Source organism: Monodon monoceros, unplaced genomic scaffold, assembly GCF_005190385.1.
Source record: "Monodon monoceros isolate NGI ecotype Baffin Bay Population unplaced genomic scaffold, NGI_Narwhal_1 Super_Scaffold_17, whole genome shotgun sequence".
Lineage (NCBI taxonomy): Eukaryota > Metazoa > Chordata > Mammalia > Artiodactyla > Monodontidae > Monodon > Monodon monoceros.
Genome location: NW_021703773.1, coordinates 18095159 through 18112091, shown reverse-complemented (window position 1 = coordinate 18112091; position 16933 = coordinate 18095159). Strand labels below are relative to the sequence as shown.

The 16933-nt window shown below is 39.9% G+C and overlaps 1 protein-coding gene across 26 annotated transcripts in view; it reads right to left on the bottom strand.

Moving 5' to 3' along the window:
- The window catches only part of PCM1 (pericentriolar material 1), a 96744-nt gene extending 82203 nt beyond the window's left edge, over window positions 1–14541 (bottom strand). For 4 of the 26 annotated variants that reach the window (XM_029226287.1, XM_029226301.1, XM_029226300.1 and 1 more), the window contains exons 1-2: window positions 7240–7579; window positions 5585–5652 (exon numbers count right to left, since the gene is read on the bottom strand). The gene's annotated coding sequence lies outside the window, so the exon portion shown is untranslated. Of the gene's footprint in view, window positions 1–5584; window positions 5653–5904; window positions 5921–7239; window positions 7580–14191 lie in introns of those variants that run through there. The other 22 variants (XM_029226284.1, XM_029226281.1, XM_029226289.1 and 19 more) reach the window with 16 other exon arrangements.
- Window positions 14542–16933: the final 2392 nt, after the last annotated feature.

The following is a 16933-nucleotide window of genomic DNA, read 5'->3' as shown; positions in this document are numbered from 1 at the left end:
TACCAATTTTTTTGGTAAAAGAGTATGTTACATTTTCTTTTTTAATATTTATTTATTTTATTATTTATTTTGGCTGTGCCGGGTCTTAGTTGCAGCATGTGGGCTCTTAGCTGTGGCATGTGGGATCTAGTTCCCTGACCAGGGATCAAACCCAGGTCCCCTGCATTGAGAATGCAGTCTTACACACTGGACCACCAGGGAAATCCCTTTTTCTTCTTTTTTTAATAGAGTATGTTACATTTTCTATCAGTTGAGTAATAAGGTAAGTTTACTTTAAGATAAATTATTAAGACTATATTCAGAGATGTTTTATACTTATTTTTTATTATGATGAATTCCCCCTAAAATGAAGAGCTTTTTCTAGGGATCTATTTATAGGCTAATGACTTTGAACACTATTAACATAAGTTTCTAAAACATGGTTTAAAAGGCACACTCCTAAAGAAGTAAAATTATCAGTATGAAGCTAAAGAAATAATTGCATGTGAGTCAATTCTCAGTGTATTAACATTCAGCTGATTTCTCTACGGGAGTAGCTATCTCGCCCTACAAAAGGGAGAAAACAAAGGCAAGTCATTTCTTTTTTATGTCAACCTCTCTAACCACCTCAAAGTCACCATTAAAACTACAGGTGTCTCTCTACCTTCTAAATTTTATTCTGTAAACACATTAATATAATTATTTATATAGTTTTTGATTATTTTATGATGATTATAAACTATTACTTGTATAGAAAGACTTCCAATAATCAAAAAACTAGGTATGTAGAGAAGAGGACCAATGCAAGAAAAATTTTTATGGCAGAATCAAAGAACTTGGTGACTGTAATGATGTGGGAGACGAGGCAGGGAGGAAGGAGTTAAAGGATGACTCCCAGATTTCTAGCTTGAACAACCAGGTACAGGATGATACATTCAAAGTAATTTGAAAAGAAACAAGTTTCTGTTGAGATAAGATGAGTTCAGTTTTAGAAATATTTGAGATGCCTACTGTCCACCAAATTAAATGTCTAGTGGGCAAATACTGATCTCTCAGAAGTGAAATCTAGGCTAGAGAGATTTGCAAATCATCAACTCATAAAAGAACTTAAAGTGGAAAAGAAGGCTCAGGGAGAAGATGAAGAGTAAGAGAAGAAGACTGAACCTTGAAAGACACTGATATTTAAGAGAGAAAGGAAAAGAACACTAAGAAGGTACAGAAAGATAGGAGGAAAACCAGAAGAATGTGCTAGAAATGGGGAGAAGTATATAAAGAAGGAGGGTATGATAAGAATGCCAGATGTTACTCTGTCATATAAGGAAAGCAGTGAGAAGTGTACACTTGGATTTAGCAACAAGGGGGTTACTGACAAGCTTGGTAAGAATCAATTCCATAACAAATGCATTTATTGATGGGAAAGGGAAAAAATAAAGGAAGTAATGAGGTGATTTTTTCAAGGAATCAGCCTGTGAAGGAAAGCAGGTGGCGATGGTCAAGAAGAAGTTTCCTTAAAAGGAAGGTATCTTGAGCACGTTTAAAATTTGTTGGGATAGAGCTCACAGAGGGAGATAACGAAGATGCAAATGACAAAGGAGATAAATTGTGTGGTCTCCGAAAAACCAGGAGCAGCTGGGATCCAGGGTGTAAGAAAAATGATTAACTTCAGAGAGGCAAAGGAACACCTCTTTTACTGAAACAAAAGAAAAGAAGGGATACAATTGGATACAGGCTGGTTAGCAGATTTGGTGGTAGGAAGCTGAGTTTGTTAAGTGAGGTGAAGTAAAAAGGATTGCTCATTAAATGTGCAAGGGTAACATGACAGTGTCTGAGAGACTGGGGAAGAGTGACGTGGGCAGCACTAAGGACTCAGATGAGAGCAGTAACATTCTCTGACATCACTAATGTATCACTAATCTGCAGTGTGAATTTTTTTCCCCCAGAAGTGCTCATCAGCCTTGGTATAAACACTCCATTGAATCCATCCAAGGTTGGGATTTTGCCAGGCAGGTTTAATAGAAAGACAATGAGATGGAAAAGTTGAAGCCATTGGAAGATAACTAGTACAAGTGATGGATGATGGTAATGTGAAGCTGAATGGGGATAAGAGTAAAATTCTTCTACATCAAACAAGCACTTCTATGCATCCTATGACCTATTAAACTAAGCTGAAACTATTATTTATAGGTTTCATTTTGCTATTTTTGACAGCCTTATTTAGTTCCCCTATCTTATAAGGATATGAAATGCAAAAATACCATGGCAATTTATAAGCTACTTTCAGTGACTGATCCTTCTGAAGAAAATCCTGTTGTAGGATTCTTACTATAGAGAAGTATTATATATATCTAAGTAGAATATCACAGTATTAATTACCATAAAATACCGATGGTTGACTAAAGTTACCTTTGAAATAAAAATACAAAGTAAAGAAGAAATTAATCAAGAAAAGAAAAAAGATTATTTTTCCTAAAATCTTTAAAATTCAGATATTATTTCTCAAATAGTATTAAATTACTCATAACTGTCTTTGGAAATACCTTACTTCTCACCTGACAGCTGTAAATCAAGGTTTTAGAAATACTCATCCAAATAAAATAATGTAGAAACTATAAGTTTTTTTCTAAATATTTACTTAGAGTCACAAAATAACCAAAGCTGGTACTTTATCTTATCTGCCCAAGTTTTCTAAAGGTTGCATTATTTGGAATATTTCTTTTACTAATTATATAAAGGAAATACCCAGTATACTGTTTTGAAAGTCTTAATACAGTGCACAAGCATACTAAGCACTTTTAATGGAAACTGAGAAGAAAATGCATAAGTTTCTGGCATTATGTGATTGTTTAGTTTCATTTGAGGAATTTCTCAATTTCTTCTCTGTACCTAAAAACCATACAGATCTTTTCCTTGGTTCTTTCAATTTGACACTTCCTAAAAATTTCAATAATTTTCTAGAACTTAAGATATCTTTCTATAATTACCCTCTTTAAATTAAAAAAAAATAAAAACTCTTAAGGTATTGGGGGGAGGAGAATGAATAGACTGCAACAATAGACTACAATATATAACACTCAATTCGAATTAACAAAAATTTGATTAGACCTATGTACCAAGTATTGCACTGGGTCTATCTTATGGTACAGTTGCTCTGTAGAGCATTTCCACACCAAGAAAATTTAATATATCCTTGCTCTCTACAAAAGCAAATGAGAGCCCCTGAGGTCAATTAAATTCTGCTTGCTAAAACCTCTCCCTCTCTGCAATTTATATTCAAATCTGTCACTTCCTTATCACTGATTACATATAACTCCCTGGGTACATCTATATGCCCTGCTATAACCAATCCCAATCTTCACTGCCACTCCATCCCATACTCATTACTGATAAGAGCTCTTCCTATGATCCCTTTCCACTGGACCATTACATACAAACTCCCTATACATCCTCCATCTGTTCCCAAATACTCCTCCTACTTCTTTGGATTCAATAAAATCCCAAGTCACTCTAAAAGCACTATTTCCTTAGAAATCCCTTCTAAAAGAAGATGCTACTCTTCCTAGTCTTTCAGATTCATGGGGGGAAGGATACCAATTGCAGACCATTCTTATTTAACAATGCTTAACCTTCCTCTCTCGAACAAATTAACCACCAAAAATACCACTCTCCCTATCTTGGGTACCATTTCCTACTGTCCATCCCAAGACAGTCTTACACTTTTCTTGGTAACAACAGGTTCATGGTTTCACTCTGCACCTCATTCTCTGCTTTCATGACCTGAACATCTGTAACCATTTTTCTAAACTCTGACCTCAGTTCCAACATCCATCTCATCTTCTCTATTCCAATACTATTTCTACTCTGAAGAGATAATTTGTTCAAGATCCTGAACTTCTGAAATCCCTCTTTCTGAACCTAAGACCTTGCATTCTACTTCTCTCACTTGCTCATGGCCCTGCTGAATACTTCCAGCCCCTTGATCATTTCTCTTTCCAGGAATCCATTAAACCCTCACTTTCTTACTCAACCCCAAATACAAACCCAAGTGAGCCATTCCAAAAATGACTTGCTAGCATCCTTGGCCTACTCAACTATTTGCCCATTTTATGAATTCAATTCTGGATAAACCTCATTACCTAATCTCTTTGCTTCTACTCTCAAACTCAAAGGTAAGGTCAGTCAAATAGTTATAAAATGGCAATGACTGTGTCCACTATTAAGGTATATTATACCATACTACACACTCACACTTGCAAAATGTAGGTTTACTCACTGAGGTAAGGAACTTTATCTGTTTTGCTCACTGCCACATCTCTAGTACTTTATAGCCATTAAGTCACACATTGTAGGCACTGAATTAAATTTGTAAGATGAATGTACTGCTATGTACCCCCTTCTGGCTTCTTAATAAATTCCCTAGTGTGATTATTCCAAACACTTTCTATTTTTTCCAAATCTCACATACATTTGCCTCCTTTACAAACAAATAGCCAAATCTCCTACTGAGAAAACGAAGGTCTTTTAAAATGAGTTTAACTCAAGAGCCCTATATTTTTATTCTATTTTATCCATCTTCTCTAATGTGTTAAAAGGAAAATTATTTTATGACTGATATTATAACTGTTTTTATTTTACCAAATGCCTATTACATACTCCAGTGTTAAGAACTCTAATCCACAAACTCACATTTGACTTTTCCCGAGTTCCACTTTTCTTGTTTTATTGTTATACTCTTTCAATTAAAAGAAAAAAATACCAAGAATTATAATTAAGATATAAATCAATGGCCAATCTATATTTTCTCATGATAGCCTATTTCATAAGGGAGCTGAAGATCTGTCTGCTTTCCTGGAAAGCAAGGATATAGTAAACATATTTTAAAAATGGTCTGCCTTAAAATTTTAACAATAGAATTAAATTATCTGAGATTTTTTTTAAAAGAGTAATTATTGCTGAAATGCTTCTAACAAAAATTTCTTCTAATCCTCATCCTTTGGTCATTTAATTTCTGAATGGTCCTTGGCAAACAATTACTTAACTTTCCCTCAATGAACTTACATTGACTTTTTTCTGCTGGTCAGAGAATATCTTTACATAACCAGCATTTGACAATGCACTGTGCATACAAACTAATGTTTAAAGTAATTTTAGACAGCTAAAAAAAAAAAAAAAAAAAAACTTCAATCAATAGTATATATAATAAGCTCAAAAAGTAGAGGTTTGTGAATAAAAAATAAAAACAGCCAATTAATAGAAAAGTTGTACAAGATGACTTAAGAGTAAATGAATTCAGAAGAAGAGGCTATCCAAATAGTTGTTACAGGACACATTCAAACTGAAATGGGCTGAAGAAGAAATTCTGCAAAGACAAAGACATTTAAAAAGGTATTGCATAAACTATTCTAGTATTTAATAATTAGGAATGACATGACTCTTTTCAAACAAAAGTATGAAGGCAGACCAAAGTGGCATGCCAAAAGCACAGCAAACAGGGCAACAAACCTAGATTGTTTACTACACGCACTGGTATTTTATAACAGTCTGCATCATAAGGTCTTCTTCAACTATAATACAAAGGCCAATAACATATATAATGATGTCAAGTTACCTGTTTAGAAACTAGTTTTTGCAGCTCAGAAACAGCTCCTTTCCTGTTTCACACTTCAAAACTGTTGTCTGTTTATGATTTAAAAAAAAAAAAATCACTTCAGTAAGTTACACTATGAAGTACAGAATAACAAATACTGACTATATTTATAACCTAAAGTATGTTCAGGAAATCAACAGAAAAGGAAAAATCCAATTTATCACTATTTTAAAATCACCTTACTTTCATCTTTTAGGAAAACAATGTGGTACACAGGTTTAAATCCTCCAACCTTGTAAGATCCTACCAAACAACAGTGTGATTGATACCTTAATACCTACTTTGGAATATAATGTAATCATCATGTAAAAAATCCATGCCCAAGTTTACTCTTCAGATTGGTCAAGTCATTAACTTCCTGTCACTCAAAACTTCCAGAACTTTGCAGACCCGTTGATGAGGAAAATGTTTCTTTATTTAAAAGCTGGCTACTTCATTAAAAAATAACCCTGTAACTACATAAACACAAGGTTTACTTTCAGTCCAAATAGAATTATAATGGTTCCCAGTGGCTCTAAGTGGGAAGGTGATAGGGAAAGAAAGGAGCAGGTGCACCGAAGCTTGACAACACCCACTCCAGTAACCAGAGAATACCAGAAGGCGGAGTCTGGAAAGCAGCGATGGGGCGGGGGTGAAAGGGGCGCCCAGAAAGCCCGCTTCTTCCAGCGCCAAGACACGATCCGTCACCCGTAGAGCAAACGACACAGATCTCCAATCGGTCAAAAAAACTTTTTTCTTTTTTCAGATAGGGCGAGCTCTTGAGGAGTGAGCCGCGGGATGAAAAGTTTGGGCGACCCGCCTCCCTAGCGGGGCCTACTACGTAACCCCCAAACCCCCGTTTCTGCAAAGCAAGCGATGTTCCCCGAATCCCATTTGGCATTTAGTTTATCCCCACCCTGGGCCCATCCAAACTGTACCAGCAGTAAGGGATGGCGAAGGGGCGCAACGGCAGAGGCGAAGGAAGAGCTCTGAAATGAACATTCCCCTCGCAAGTAGAAACCCCAAAGCCAGGAACGCCTCCCGCGGCCCTTCCGCTCTAAGAACACCCGAAACAGCTGAAGTCCCGCTGCCCACAGCCGAACCCCGAAGTCGCGTCGCTCCTCACCGGCCCTTCACCCCAAATTCTGGACCTCGAGAGCCCCACCAGGAGAGAATTTGGGGGGTAGGGTGGGAGAGGCGCAGTGACGAAGACTACGGCCACTAAGGCCCCTTACTATGGAAAACTAGACCCCCTGCCCCCGGCAACCAAACCGTAACCCGCCCCCCCCGCGCTTCCTCCACTAGCAAGGGACATTCCTGGAGCTCCCGAGTCCCAGGGCGGCCTCCTCCCCAGGGCCAAAAAGAGAGAGGGGCGGGGAGGCAAGAAGGGGGGTTCTGTGGTCGCCAAGATGCGTCCTTTGAGGCTCACCCCGATACCGCGTCGGTCGGTCCGGGGTAGGGGGCGGAATGCCTGGCCAGGGTACGGGAAGCAAGCAGCAAAAAAACCCCAGGAGCCCAGACAGAGGCGTGGGCCCGAGACCAGGCCCTACGGAGTCAAGTGTCCCAGGGCCGTTGCTCTCCCGCCCCTACGCCGCGCTGCCCTCGGTTGCCAAGGGCTGGGGACGCTCAGGCATTACCTGTAAACGAAGCAGCCGCTCCCGCCAAGGGCGGAGTAGCGGCCAGCCCCCCACGAACCGCCACCGGCGGCGGGCCTCCCTTAGAGACCACAGCAGGGAGAGTCCCCAAGTTTCCTGGCTGCTTAGGGCCCAATGGCCGCCTTTTCTACATCAGCTACTCGGCTCCAACCGTCGCAGCCACCGCCATCTTAGGCTCTCATTGTGGTGGGAGAAGAGGGGCGGGGGGACTGCAGAGGGGGCAACGCGCCGGGAGACATGCGCCGTCTCCTCGGCAACGGCCGCGCGGGGGCGAAATTCGCCTGGGCGGGAGCCGCAGTGCGATCAGCGCTCTAGACTGGAGTCATGTGACCGGCGGGAGTCTGCGGTGTCACCTCTGGCTCCGGAGCCGGCTGCCGATTACACAAACGAACCACCAGGAACTACATATCCCAGAATGCCAACTCGCTCTCGGGTTATACGCGCCCGCACGTTCGCCACGAGGGAAATGACTACAAATCCCAGCATGCTGTGCGCTTCCGGCTCCTCCAGCGAGGAGGTCGAGGCCTGTGCGGAAGCGGATGGAGCCCTCTTGGGCAGCTGGAAAAGAGTGGAGGCGGGTTCTGGTTTTCTGTGGGTGGGGGGTGGTGCCAGCTCCGGAGAGTGCCGGAAAGAGGAGAAAAGGCCGCGGACTGCGGTCGCTTTCTACCCACATCCCGGTCACGAAGGGGTGGAAGCAAAAGGACCTTTACAATCTGGGCTTAATTTTACACGTGAGGAGATAAACCCACGCGAGTTAATTGGCCAAACGTCGTACAGCTGGTCAGTGGGAGAATCATCAGTGTTAGTAATTAACTCCACCTTGGATTAACGCCCTAGTTTCCTTAGAAGAACCAGATGATTTTAATCAAAATTTAATATCGAAAAATGTTCTCTAAAACTATAGTCTCTGAAGTCCCTTTTTATTTACTCTCTTTTCTCAGCAGCAGCCCTGTTAAGGTTAGTATATAAACAGGTTCTCTCTTAAAACAAACCCCCAGAACACGGTGACAATTAACGTCTTCAGTGTGGCTACCTGAAAGTTTTAAACACTGGTCAGTTTTTCTTTATTTTTCGACAGTTTGTAATTGTGGGATAACTTTGTTTTAAGCAAAATAAGGGTAGGAGGAATGAAGAATGGGTATCTAAGTTCCAACAGCAAATTGTTCTCAGTTACCAATGGAATTTGTTCACAAAACCAATTAATAGAACTGCATCTCAATACATGATTCAGGTAAATCAAGCCCTTCGTGCTACTGTAATTTGCAACTGAATCCAGGTTCAGCTTCAGTGCAATGATCTTTGACCCTTTGTCCTGCATTTTTTAAGTACTTTTCTGTGCGTCTAACGGTGCTGATTACTTAGGTAACAAAAACATAGTCCCTGCCCATTAAGAGCTCATATTGTAATAAATGATGAAGAAATAGGATGTGATGTAAATAAACTCTGTTTTATAAGAAAACAAAGTGCTGTGGGAACTCCAGCACCGAGCAGCTAATGGATTAGGTGTTTACTGTAGTCCAGTGTGCCCTAGGCCTCATTGTAATACCACTGCACACTAGCTCTAAGATCTTGGGCAAGTTACTTGACCTTTCTGAGCCTCAGTTGCCCCACCTATGAAATGAGGGGGAGGAGCTAATAATATTGCCTACCTTAGATCTTTTTTTTTAAAGTAGTGTTTATTCTGTATTAGGCACAGGATTAAGCATTTCATCTCTTGCGGTTTTCTGAATTTTCACAACTATCCTGAAGATACTGGTTCTACATCAGTTCCATTTTACTAATGAGAGGTTAAATAAATTGCCAAAGTTCTGACAGCTCCAAGTAGGAGAGCCCAGGTGTAAACTGAGGTCTACTGACTCCTCGAAGGAATTTTTTGATTAAGAAAATGCATGGGAGGGCTTCCCTGGTGGCGCAGTGGTTGAGAGTCCGCCTGCCGTTGCAGGGGACACGGGTTCATGCCCCGGTCCGGGAGGATCCCACATGCCGCGGAGCGGCTGGGCCCGTGAGCCATGGTCGCTGAGCCTGCGCGTCCGGAGCCTATGCTTCGCAACGGGAGAGGCCACAACAGTGAGAGGCCCGCGTACCAAAAAAAAAAAAAGAAAATGCATGGGAAAAAATACTGGCACATGGTAAGCCATAATCATCACCATCATCACCGTTTTGTTTTATACATATATATTATTATTTTTAAATATGTAGAAGCTATTGTCATTGAAACAATACAGATGGATTCAAAAGCACTACTGAAATCATATGGTCATTATGTTCTTTTAATTTGTGAACCCTAAAAGATGCCAGTGCTATTATTGGTCTGTTAGGCGGTGGGAGAAGTCTGAGAAATTTTTACATTAAAATGGGGTCCTCAAACTAAATATGGGCATTATTGATCTTAGCAGGGGACAGAGGACCCCCCAAATGATGAAATTATCCTGGATTTCTAAAACCTTCACATCTAATTTAGAAAAACAAACTATGCAAATGAACCAGTTTAGCATCAGTAGTGTATGAATATGGCAAATAAACAATACAGTAAGTGCTTTAGGAATGCAGAGAAAGAGTACATTATATTAAGTATATTGTATTATATTGTCTCAAAGATGATGATTGCTCCAGGATTTCTATGTAGGATGAAATTAGGGGCAACAGTCTGGTGGAAATGTAAATGGGGAACATAAGTAGCCTTTAAGAGATATGGGTTGAAACTACATCTCAGTTTTCCACATTTAAGTAAAACTTAAACACATGTATTAAAGGTGGGTGAGGAGGCCGAAATGGAAGAATGATGTTCAAAGGAAAGGAGCACACCTGTAACACAGATAATACATCCAGAATAAGCAATGAATAATGCAGAAAACAGACTGGGTCAAGTAAAGGATTCATGTGGAGATGGGGAAGCAGGAGAAGAAAGCGAGATCCATGAACAGGTTGGGGCCAAACTGTAAAAAATCTTAAATGTTGATCTAAAATGTTTCGGCTTTGTTCAACAGATAATGTGAAACTAGTTGAGGGTTTGGAAGAGGCAATGATATAAGGAAGTAGTTGTTTTAAGACTTAATCTAGTGGCAATGTTTAGAACAGACTAGGGAGAGCAGAGGAGAAGGAAAAGACAAAGAACAGGTGGTAACTGGCATGAAGTAATTAAGGCCTGGCCTAAGGTGATAGCAGAATGAATCAAGTGGAGGAGTTGGAATCTGATGGTAAATTAAATAAGCTGTCATTGCTGTGTAAAATATTTGTTTCTGTTATTTGATATTTAGTATGACATTGACCAGAGGGCTCTTAAAATTTAACATTTTGTGATATATTATTTATCTCTTTAATGAGTTCTGTACATTCTTTATGCACAGATAGATTTTAACCATGGCTAGAGCAGAAACCCTGCGTTTTATGCTTCTTTATATCCCAGATGCCTTGTAGAGTTCATTTATTTTGATGTTCATTAATTTGGTCTTTGAAGACGGTTTTCTGCAGTACCTAGTTTTAACCTGTAGGTGGCGAGAGAACTTAAAGGTAAAACCTTCAGTGACCACTATACTATTATAACTGAATTTAAGATTGTTTTTATTATGTGATTTTTGATACACTCAAGAAAATGTATGACATTTATGTAAATTATAAAGTACAATAAGAAAAGAAACACTCAAGAATCCACTTCCTAACCTAAAACATAGAATATAATCAGTATATTTAAGGACCCCTCTGCTTTCCACCAAACTCATTCCCCTTCTTTGCAGTCATAAATACTATCTTGAATGATATCAGTGTTATAATTCCTTCATTTTCCTTGTGTAACTATATGTATATATCCCTAAGTAGTATTTTTTTAGTCTTGCTTGTTTTCGTACTTCATATAAATGGTATCATACTGATTATATTCTTGCTTGATGTGCTTTTTGATTCCTCATTATGTTTCTGCAATTCATCCTGGGTAGAAACACAGTCTGTTAAGAGCAGAATGTAAAATTAATTTTTGAATAATCCTACAAATGAATATAACTGATTTTATCTTTATGCTTTATCTTAGCTTGTGGGTAACTTGATGAACAAAGAGATTGATCATGTCACCCAGGGAACTAGTTGGAGACCTCTGGCCTAGTTCTTATACCTTTCGGTTAAATTTGAGCACTTCACTGCTCTGCCTTAATTTGACCCAGAGTTTGTCAATCTTGACGTGGTTGACCTGTGGGGCTGGATGATTCTTTGTGATGGGGGCTGTGCTGTGTGCTGTAGGAGCCCTGGCCTCTTGCAGCCTGTAGCCCGCTGCCTCCCCGGTGATGACAAGCAAAACTGTCCCTTGACATTGCCCAATAACCCCGGAGTCAGGTTGCGGTGGGCCGTGTGGCTTAAGGGCAGAATCACTCCCAGTTGAGAAACACTGTCTAGTCTTTGCATTGAGAAAACCGTGTTAATTATGATTTTTCTTATGTACCTCTTTTGCTCAAAAACCTGAATATATAAATAATTAAATCAATTAATTACTAGGTAATTATATCAACTAGTTATATCAAATCCTCATGCATAAGTAATGTTTCAAGTCTCTTCTTACCTTCTTCCGTTTCCCCCATATCTAATTACTACGACATCTCTCATTACTGCCTAGTTCAGACTCTTTATTACTAGATTCCAAAATACCTAATTGCTGCTCTCAGCATACAATATTAATGTTTACACCAGTCTGAACTGCTCTTTCCTTCATAACCAATTTATGGTCCTTTTCATTCAAAAATCACTCTTTCAATAAATGTAACCCTTGTGATTCTGACAATTCCATACATATTTGCAGGTCATCAATTATTTTTTTTAATTTTTTAATTTAATTTTGTTTATTTTTTTATACAGCAGGTTCCTATTAGTTATCCATTTTATACATATTAGTGTGTACATGTCAATCCCAGTTCATCCCAGCACCACCCCTCCACCACCACCACTTTCCCCCCTTGGTGTCCATAGGTTTGTTCTCTATATCTGTGTCTCTATTTCTGTCTGCAGGTCATCAGTCTTTACATGGCTTTCCAACTCTAGAGTTGTAATTACTATACACTTCTTCCTATATTTTCCTTGTGTATATTCTTGGGGGTCTGTGTGTTTTTACCCCACCTTCTCTATTCATTGTAAACCTGATCAGAGCTGCAGTAGTGCAGTCCTATGTGCAATGCTTGCTTCCCAGGAAAAAATCAAGTTGAAGGGTTTTAAAAAAGGTGTCCTGAGTAACAATAAAAAACTGGAAAGAAAATAATCTATATCTTTTCTCCTAGCTTCCCACCACCCCTACAATAGAAAGTCTTAAATATAACTAGATGTAGGTTGTTAATAATTAGAGAAATCAGGTAATCAGGTGGGAAGGTTCCAAAATTACAGAAATATAGACTGATACGGATTTTGTTCTGTAATTCATATGAAAAATATTAGAAAGGTATGAAAAGTAATTTTCAGCTTTTACTTTCAAAACCCTGTTATTGAAACTAAAATTATATGAAATAAGAACAGTTGCCATGGTTCTAAAGGAGTAATCTGGAGTAACTACAAAAGATGAACTCTGGGTCAGAAAAGGGTCTTTTCTCACATAAATAAGGAGATCTGCAGGTCTAGATTTGGTATATGCATGAAAATAAGGGTGGGCTAATGAAGGACTATCCAACATGATTGGCGTTACATTGAACCATATTAAATTCACTGCATTATATAGTGAGGTACAGCTGTATATGCTATGATTTTTGCCCTTTTACCATAAAAAGGCTTCCCACACTGCATTTCTCCTTCCATAAGAAAGATTCTAAGGTCAGGGAGAACTGGCAAAACATGTGTGAACTCAAATTAACCAGGTAAAAGAGGTTAGAATGTTCTTTCTTTACCAAAAGAGGACTAAATGTCCAGAGTTAAAAACTGGGGGATATTGAATGGATAGGCAATCTAATCTAGAGAAGGAAAAAAATAAAACCCTGACAATAGGTGCAGCAGAATGGTGTAGAGCAGGGGTTGATAAACTTTTCCTGTAAAAGGCCAGATATTAAATATTTTAGGTACTGTGGGCCATATGGTCCCACTACTCAATGATTGTAGAGTACAAGCAGCCAGGTAATGAATGAGCATGGCTGTGTTCCAATATAACATTGTTTTTGGACGCTGAAATTTAAATTTTATATAATTTTCACGTCACAAAATATTAATCCTCTTCTAATTTTTTTCAACCATTTAAAAATATTAAAATAGGCAGTGGGCCCAGTTTAACCCAGGGGCCATAGTGTGCTGACCCCTAAGAGAGTACTGAACATTTAAAGTTTTTAGATAATTAATGATAGATCAAGGGAGAAATTAACAAGGGAAAAAATGCAGTTTTACTACTTTGCAGGATGGTCATTATACAAGGAATCTTTTGAACTAATTAAGAAAGGGAGAATATCAAGTAAATGCAACTGAACAATATTTGTAGGTATTAGCTTGTTCCATTTCTGATATATTTTCTTTTCCCCCATTCAGACTAGTTATAGGCATGCATTGCCTCCATGAAGGATGATCCCAGGCAGTCATACCAGCAACAAAAGATAAAAATTTCAGACATGAGAAAAAAAGACTAAAACCAGAGCAGTTTCCACACCTTACAATTTGTGAAAAAAGGAAGACTTGATGGGAAATCAAAAGAATTTGATGCTTTCCCTTGCATCTCTGAAAAGGAAGAGGAGGAAGGTTTAGCAGCAGCCTGTGTGGACTGCTGACTGAGGAGAACTAAGAGGGGCCAGTATCTGTGGCAGGAATAGAGGGTTCTCGTGGCACAGCGCAGACCTCACCTACCACAAGCCCCAGCAGTCAGTGCAAGAGAGATTAGGTTTCTTCAAGCCCAGAGAATATAGTCTTGAAATCCAATTAGGAAAACAAGAGTCACATTTATCTTTCACGTGTAAGTTTGTGGCATAAGAAATATACCCACTTTACTTACATAGTTCAAATGTCAGCTACCTGAATATTCCCAAGCCCCCGAAGTTGTTGGGATAACCACATCTCCGTCGCGAGGACAGCAGGAAATCTGATCTCATTTGCCGACATCTTCTAGGATCCTTGGAGCTAATGTTTTTCTGTTATTTTTTGCTTTTGCTGATTTCTTGATTTCTCTCAAGTCTAGCCTCTTTGGGCTGTTCTTTTTCTTCATCCCACATCATTCCCAAGGCAGAACATGCCTCTTACCCTTTATTTTCTCAAAATACCATGGACACAAGGCACCCCTCTGTGGTAGCTTTTCACTGAGGATTTGGTGTTAACAGTGCAAGGGGGTGAGGAGAAAGAGGACTTCGTGATGCAGCAAACATCTTAAAAGTGAATATTCGACACCCCTGTTGTTTAAAGATCTTTGGCCATAGCCTGGAATTTCTCACTGGCTGCCTCTTGCCAACTTTCTGTCGTCTTGATGGATTCTTCACATTCTGCTGCCCATTCTTATCTCACTCACTCCTGCCTTTTCACCCTCTTCCTCTTGGGTTATCCATGGAAACTCCAAATTCCTCATTAATTATTTGTTATCAGAACAGTGTTTTTCCCTTGGTCTTGCTTCTAGCCTGTCCCAGCTAGACCTACTATTAAGATAAACAATGTTCTTCCTCTGCTACATGAGTTAATGTGACCCATTTCCTCAGCATGAAGTTCTAAGAAAGTTATGTCTTCTCTAAATGCTAAAATTAATTGCATATGACTCTTAACTATCCTGATTAGCAGATATTGTAACAAGAAACATTTCCCTCCATTTCCCTGACATCCCCTCCCTTAATATTCAAGAATGGAATGGAGGATGCTTAACTCGTTCTTAGGAGCCAGTTTTTTTTGTTTTTTTTTTTTCCGGTACGCGAGCTTCTCACTGTTGTGGCCTCTCCCGCCACGGAGCACAGGCTCCGGACGCACAGGCTCAGCGGCCATGGCTCACGGGCCCAGCTGCTCCGCGGCATATGGGATCCTCCCGGACCGGGGCACGAACCCACATCCCCTGCATCGGCAGGCGGACTCCCAACCACTGCGCCACCAGGGAAGCCCAGGAGCCAGTCTTTAGTCCAAACACATAGTGGAGAGAGAAGGGTAGACTGCCTAATTTTCAAGATGGGTCCCACTTTTTGTCCTTTGTCCCACTGCCCTCATCTTATCACTTTTGAAAACATTCCCATATGATGTGAGGCCATCATTATCCCCTGCAGCAGTGATTCCACTTCCGGTCTCTTAGAAGCTTTTCATGGAGTGTGGGGCATTGGGAAGATGTGGAGACAAGGATTCTCCTTATAATGTTTTGCTCCAGGTTTAGGTTGCCCTGAGCTCTCACTGACTCAGGCTTTTTGCCTCTGATTAGCACAGATCCCCACACAGGCTGTAATGATGTTCTAAGGCTGGGCGACCCCACTACCTTCGTGTAAAGCTAGTAAAGCACTACAGCAAGTGGATGAGAACATGCTTCTGAGACCAGACTATTTCAAGTCAAACCCTGGCATATGTGACCTTCAGTAAGTTACTTGCTCTTTTTATGTCTCTGTTGTCTCACTGACAAAATGGGAGTAAAAACAAGAATGCATATCTCAAAGGGCTGTTATGAGGATTAAATGAATTAATACACAGAAAATGTTCAGAGAGTACTGGCTCACAGTAAGTGATATATAAATGTTTACATTTATTATACTTACAAAGGAGGCTCTGTGCTGATGCTGACTTAGGCCTCCAAGTTTTCAGGATCCATTCCTGCACCACATTTTAGCAGAGGTTTCAAAGCACTCACAGTATACCACTTTGGCTGAGTCACAGTGGCTTTAACCGTGGGGACTACTTGACTACCAGTGGATACTGACACCAAGGTTAGATCACCACAGGAAAGAAATTGGATTTTATCTTATTGATTATGGAGGGCCACTTGAGCCTTATTAAACAGAGGAGTGATGTGATCACATTTGTTTTTATACAGATAACTTTTTTTTTTAACTGTGTAGGAGATAGTCACCATGGGAAGGAAACTGGAAGTAGGTTGATCAAAGAGGAGGTACCAATAGATTATGCTAAGGTGTTGAGGACACAAATTAAGATTGCAGTGGCAATGAGATTGTGACAATGGGGCTGATGAAGAAAGTTTGGTATTTAGGAAGTAGATTCAATAGGACTTATTGACTAATGAAATGAAGGATGAGGGAGAGGAATGATGTCTGATAATGCCAGGATTTTGAACTGAATGAGTGAATAAATAGGGGTTTTTCCAACTCATTGTGTTCTCCCAAAAGCAAGCCTTTTCCTCCAGGGGAAAGGAAGAGGAAGAGACTGTAATGAGTTGACTGTTGGCCAAACACAGAGTTACAGAGAGAAGTGAAAGCTGGCATTAGATATTTGGGAGTTGGTACACACTAACATTCAGTGGACTAGAGAGGAAGAATACTCTATTAAGAAAAGATGAAACAGTTGGAGGACACCCAGAGAACTAAGAGGGAGGTGTTTTAGGAAAGCCCACTGAAGAATAAGTTTTGAAGAAGAAGGAGCATTCTGAGAAATCAGTAAGAAACTGCTCTGAGGAGACTTGTGACCTAATTGTGAGCAGCTGCAGCGAAGTGAACGGATCAGAAGTCACTGGCTCTGGTTGAGGGGTTAATAGGAAGGGAGACCGTGGAGTCAGTGAGTGTAGATCGCCCTTTTTACAAAGCGTGGCTGGAAGGGAGAGAGAACAATG